We start from the raw sequence: 6,000 nt of genomic DNA on the forward strand, positions 1-6,000 counted from the left end.
TTGCCCCGACATAATTTTTTTTCAATTTATCATTGCCTTGTTTATTTTAAGCAGGCCAATTTTCAGTCCAGCCAGCTGAGTTGTCATTAATTCCATAACACTTAATTGTTTTTCAGAGCCTCAAATGCCAAGCTATCAACCGTCTTCTGAAAAGAAAGAAGAAACAAAGACTTGCATTTTATAGCACCTTTTATGTCCAAAAGACTTCACAACCAATTAATTAATTTTTTGAACTGTAATCACAGTTTCTGTAGGCAAATGAGGCAGCCAATTTGCAAACAGTAAGGTCCCACAAACAGCGGTGAGAGGAATAACCAATAAATCAGTCGTTGTGGTGTTGGTTGAGGAATTCATTTTGCTTGGAACACCAGGAAAACTTCATGTCCTTCTTTGAAAAACTGCCATGGAATATTTTCTGGCCAGCTGAACAGGCAGATGGAGCCTCAGTTTAACATCTCATCTGAGAGATGGCACCTCTGATAAGGCAGCATCCTCTCAGTACTGGGCTGAAGTGTCAGCCTACATTATGTGTTGAAGTTATGGAATTGGATTTGAAATCATAACCTTCTGACTCAGAGGGGAGAGTGTTATCACCAAGCCCAGCTGAAAATCCAAATTGATAACCTTGTCTGCTAACTTTGTCAGTTTTCAAAGAATTCCCATAGGTTTGTGGAGTATGACACATTAAAAAAAAAATTGGTATGAAGATATGCACTAAGCAATTTAATCATGATACTGTTCATATATTCACTTACAGATACATAAAATTATAATGGGTCATAATTTGCTGTCAAAATAATGGCGAGGCTAATGGTGCTTGCTGTTATTTATGTGCAAATGGTACAACAACTTCAGGCAAGGGGCAGATGAACGGTTAAACGTGGATATCCAAAGGTTGCTGTCTGAGATGTGCTGCTCTGTTGTTAGCTTCACGAAAACAGCATCTCATCAGTGAAATGCATTGAACGGCATGAAGTTGCTGTATTTTCGTGGTAGCTACCACTAAACTAGCCACAGAAAGTACCCTTTTAATGATGTGATGAATGTTAATGACTGAAAATCAACCTCTCTGGCACTGAAAAATAACTATTACAAGTGCGGAGTCTCATTCCTTCAGGTTTTAATTGTTGTTGGAGATTTTTTAAATGTAAAATTTTTAATGTTTTTTTTTACTTTTCCTTTCTGTCTCTTTTTTTCTCTCTCTCATAATCCACTTTCTTTCCCTCTTTTTATTTCTCTTTCTGTACCTGATTTGACATTGAATTCACCCACTCTAATCTTCACTTCCTTCACAGTCCTTGCGCTGTTAATTTCACAATCCTTCAATTTGATTAGTTAAGCAGATACACAGTTCCTTGCCCTGTTCACTCAGGTCCCAGATGCCTGGTTTCCCTAGCTGCACCATTATCAGCTCGCACTTTCAGCAACTTGCCGTGCAAAAAATTTAAAAACCAAGATGTACAAGGGCAAGTCTCGCAGACGCTGCGAGATGCCCTGCTACAACAAATTATGGCCCAATATTTTTAAATGGTGCGATGAAGAGGTCTCAGAAGGATCATGAATATAAAATTAAAAGACATCCATTGCTATTCTGATGAATAACAAACCAAACACCCCTCCTTCACAAGTATCCTTCTGTCTCCATATTGCCCCTCGATGGCTCAGTAATTCAATGCCATCCAGATGTGAGCTGCACTCAGCTCCACTCAGCACCAGCTTTAACCACTGCAGCTGGTGCGGACCACATGAGCTCTGCGAGAGGACAATGGGGCTACACAAGAGAGGACCACTCAAATCCTTGAGGCCCAGCAGGAGACCACCTGACTACTAGTGAACCAGGTTGCCCAGAGTCGGTTAGAGAGTGCTCAGTTGAAACAACGGCAGGGCCGGATGGAGGGGGAGGAATCCCCCATCCAACCTATCCAAGCCAGTCCAATTTTTGAAAAATGTCTACAGAGGCATACCTCTTGGCCTTTGAAAGATGTGCCAAGCGGGAGAGGTGGCCACAAGACCAATGGGCTGGCATTGTGTCACCCTTCTTATTGGGCAATGCTCAGAAGGCCTACTTTGAACTGGAGCCTCAGGCAGCAGGCAACTAGCCACAGTTGAAGGCGGAGATCCTCACCAGGGCTGGCGTCACCTTAATGGTACGGGCTCAGAGGTTCAACGCCTGGACCTACCAGGAGGGCAAGGCACTCTACTCTCAAATGTTTGACTTGATACATATGGCCAAGCGGTGGCTTCAACCCGAGGGTTAATACCTTGATCCAAAGGAAGGGAGGGGATCCAGACTGCCTACAAGAAAGAGGGCAGGTTGAGAGCCTCTCCTAAATGCTCCCCTTTGTAGAATCAGAGTCGTATTAGGAGTTCCGGGAAACCCAGAAAATCAAAAAGGGATCAGAGGAGTGACAAGTCAAGAGGAAGTAGGGTGGCGGTGCCCAGCGGTATAGTAGGGGACCAAGACCCTGTTCCCTCTGCGTCTCCAGTCCCAGAGGGGGAATCAGGGCCTGGTAGAAGTGGGGAGAGAGGAGATTCTCTGGCCAACTGCCCAGGGAAGGACAGGATGAATTTCTAGGGATTGAATATATGTATGCCTGGCTGTCAACAGAACAGATAAATGATCCAGTCCTATAAAATGTGAAGCAAGAGGTAGTGGTGATAAACAGGCACTCCATTGAGGGTAAAACAAAAGGTCCTGGGCCGTATTACATAGTAAAGAATTATCTTTTATACAGGGTGACTCAGGGACATCAGGAGGAAGTGGAGCAACTGTTGGTGCCACGTGCACATAGGCGGACCGACTTGACTTGGCCCACAAGCACCTATTTAGAGCTCTCCTCAGAACGGAGAAGACTCTGGAACAGCTGGAGGTGATTCTTCTGTCCAAGGGTGTATGAAGAAGTATGACCATTCTGTACCTCCTGTCCAGAGTGTCAGCTGTGTGGACCCAGGCCTCACTATCGCACTCCATTAGTCCCTCTCCCAATAATTGAGGTGCCCTTTGAAAGGATCGCTGTGGAACCACTGAAGAGGTCAGCAAGGGGACACTATGCCACGCGATATCCCAAGTTGATTCCACAAAGGAATACAACCTCTAAAATCTTACCGGGTGAATTAGTGAAGATGTTCTCCAGGATGGGGATCCCAAAGGAGATCTTAATGGACCAGGGGACTCCCTTTGTGTCCAAACTGATGAAATACCTTTGTATCCTGTTCCACATTAAGGGGGAGAAATTCGGTACCGCCCCGTTTGGGGCGCAATTATCTGCTGGGTGCAGAGTTTAGCACCTGGTGCTAATTATCGCCTCCGACTGCAAACTTGGCTTCTATCGCCCCTGGAGGTGATTGGAGCGCTAAATCAGGTGCTATACACCTCTCTTAAGGCGCTAATGCTGAGGAGCGAGGCTCTACCTCAAAGCGCTGGCAAAGCTCAGGTGATGTCAGTCAGCAATGGAACACAGATGCAATGGCGCCGGCCAGTTCTTAGGCCCGAGTGCCTTTAAAATGGTGGCACGCACGGACGCAGCGGCTTTGTCTCTCCCGAGACTGAGCGTTTTCACCCTCCTTCTGAGTCTCTTCTGGACTCTGCTGATACGGGAATTGAGGGCAGACCCACCGTACAGCCGGCAGACGCTCCCAGACATCAGGGCCGATTGCGTGCGGCTCACACTCGGCGACATCGATCTGCCTCCTGACATCGCCCGACCCCCGGGACCAGCTTGGCGTCCTTCCCCAGCCGGAAGTCAGCGCAGACCGCGCAGGGAACGCAAGCAGAAGCGGGGTAAGAGGGCCGGTATCCAAAACAGGCTGAAGAGGGCCCCACACAAACCCTCCCTCCCAAGTATTTTCCTGGCCAACGTCAGGTCACTAGAAAACAAAATGGATGAGATCAAACTTGATCTCTCCTCACAGAAAAGGACAAAGGAATGCTGCGCCATGATCTTCACAGAGACCTGGTTGAACAACGGCATCCCTGACACCACCATCCAACTAGAAGGACGCACGGTCTTCCGCGCCGACAGAACTGCAGGCTCCGGTAAGAGCAAGGGAGGCGGTTTGTGCATTTACACTAACAATGCCTGGTGCACTAACACGGACATAATCGATAGATCCTGCTCGGCTGATTTGGAATTCCTCATGGTAAGGTGCAGACCCTTCTACCTGCCTCGGGAATCCACGGCTGTTATCATCACTGCGGTCTACATCCCACCACACGCTAAAGCCAAACTAGCACTGAAGGACCTCTACAGGGCCATCAGCGAACAACAAACTGCGCACCCAGACGGAGCTTTTATCGTCGCGGGGGACTTCAATCACATAAACCTAAAAACTGTACTACCGAAATTCCACCAGAATGTTTCCTGCCCCACAAGAGGGAGAACACACTGGATCAAGTCTACACGAGCATTGTAGACGCTTATTGTGATGAAATATTCATCATCATCACTGCCTGTGACTGAGATCGGTTTCAGTGCCATTTCCCTTCCCCCAGACCTCATTGTATTGTGTACTGGAATGTGCTGTATTGTATACTGGAATGTGCTGTGTGTAGGGCTCCGCCCATACCTGGCCCCGTTTGTAGGCTGGCTCAGTCTGGCCTCAGCCTCCAGAAGGAAGACATCTCTCTCGCTTATGTGTTACGTTCTAAGTTAATAAAAGCCTTGTTTTGTTCTGCTAACTTCGAGTCTCGGAATTATTGAGGCACATCAATTTTATTAACTTATTTTTCAACACTATGGATCAACTCCTGAAACCCGAACGTTTGGATTTGGATCAACATGCTCCGGACGCATCAGCACGCTTCGGACACTGGTTTGAGTGTATGGAATTCTTCCTGGACAATTCCGCAGCCGTCAAAGACGCTACGGACGCTGCGAGGATGAGACTCAGAATTCTGCGGAATTGGGTAAGCCACCGGGTTTACCCCCTCATCCAAGACGCCGAGACGTACCTGGCCGCCTGCGACATCCTAAAGGCGCATTACCAGCAGCCTACGAATGAGGTGTATGCTAGGCACCTGCTCGCTACCCGCGCACAGCGACCTGGGGAATCGGTGGAGGAGTTCCTAAGCACCCTGAAAATGCTTGGCAAAGACTGCAAGTGCCGAGATGTAAAAGCCGCAGTGTAGACTGACGAGCTTGTTCGCGATGCCTTCATCACAGGCCTCAGCTCCACTTACATCCGGCAAAGACTGCTGGAAAAAACGGGGTTGGACCTGAAACAGGCTGCGGACACCGCGCGATCCCTGGATGTGGCCCAGAGAAACTCGGACGCCTACTCTTCAGCCCGCGCCGTCCACGCCGCCACGTGTGCACCGAGGGCGCCGCCATCTTGGAAGGCATCTTCCCCGCCCGACAGCCCGACACCGGCTGGGCCCCGCTCTCCCCCCAGAAGCCCTACGACAGCCGCGACGTGTCAGGGACCCAACTGCTACTTCTGCGGGCAGCCAAAACACACCAGAAACCTGTGCCCGGCGAAAGGCACCACCTGCTTTAAGTGCGGTAAGAAGGGGCACTTCGGGAAGGTGTGCAGAGGGAACCCCGCTGGAAAACCAACCGCCGGAAAACCTGCCACCGCCGCGTGTGCGCCGTGGGAGCGGCCATCTTGGACGCCATCTTGCCCGACCTCGTGGGGTCCGCCATCTTGTGAGCAGACAGCGTGGACGCCATCTTGTATCGATCAGGGCCCTACAGTGGCATCGGTCACAGTGGACCAGACCAGGCCGCACCCGCTATCCAGATCAATGGTGGACATCGAGGTAAACAGGTGCCGGGTTAAATGCTTAATTGACAGTGGAAGCACGGAGAGCTTTATCCACCCAGAACTGGCACAACAACTCTCCCTAAAGGTGGTCCCTACTCAGGGTACCATCTCTATGGCTGACAAAACCCAGACATCGACCATTCTGGGTTACTGCACGGTACAATTGTGCGTTAACGGAACTGTATATGATAATTTTAAAGTATTAATCATGAAGAACCTATGTGCGAGCGTGATCTT

At 49.1% G+C, this 6,000-nt stretch overlaps 1 long non-coding RNA gene across 1 annotated transcript in view; it reads left to right on the plus strand.

The window, feature by feature from the left end:
• The window catches only part of LOC147105190 (uncharacterized), a 51,144-nt gene extending 50,444 nt beyond the window's left edge, over window positions 1-700 (plus strand). Inside the window, exon 3 of the long non-coding RNA XR_015081762.1 lies at window positions 117-700. This is a non-coding gene — a long non-coding RNA (uncharacterized LOC147105190). The remainder of the gene's footprint in view (window positions 1-116) is intronic.
• The last annotated feature ends 5,300 nt before the right edge of the window (window positions 701-6,000 follow it).

The sequence above is a fragment of the Somniosus microcephalus genome, chromosome 18 (genome assembly GCF_052327205.1).
Source record: "Somniosus microcephalus isolate GS21.2 chromosome 18, FLI_Smic_1.0, whole genome shotgun sequence".
Taxonomy (NCBI): domain Eukaryota; kingdom Metazoa; phylum Chordata; class Chondrichthyes; order Squaliformes; family Somniosidae; genus Somniosus; species Somniosus microcephalus.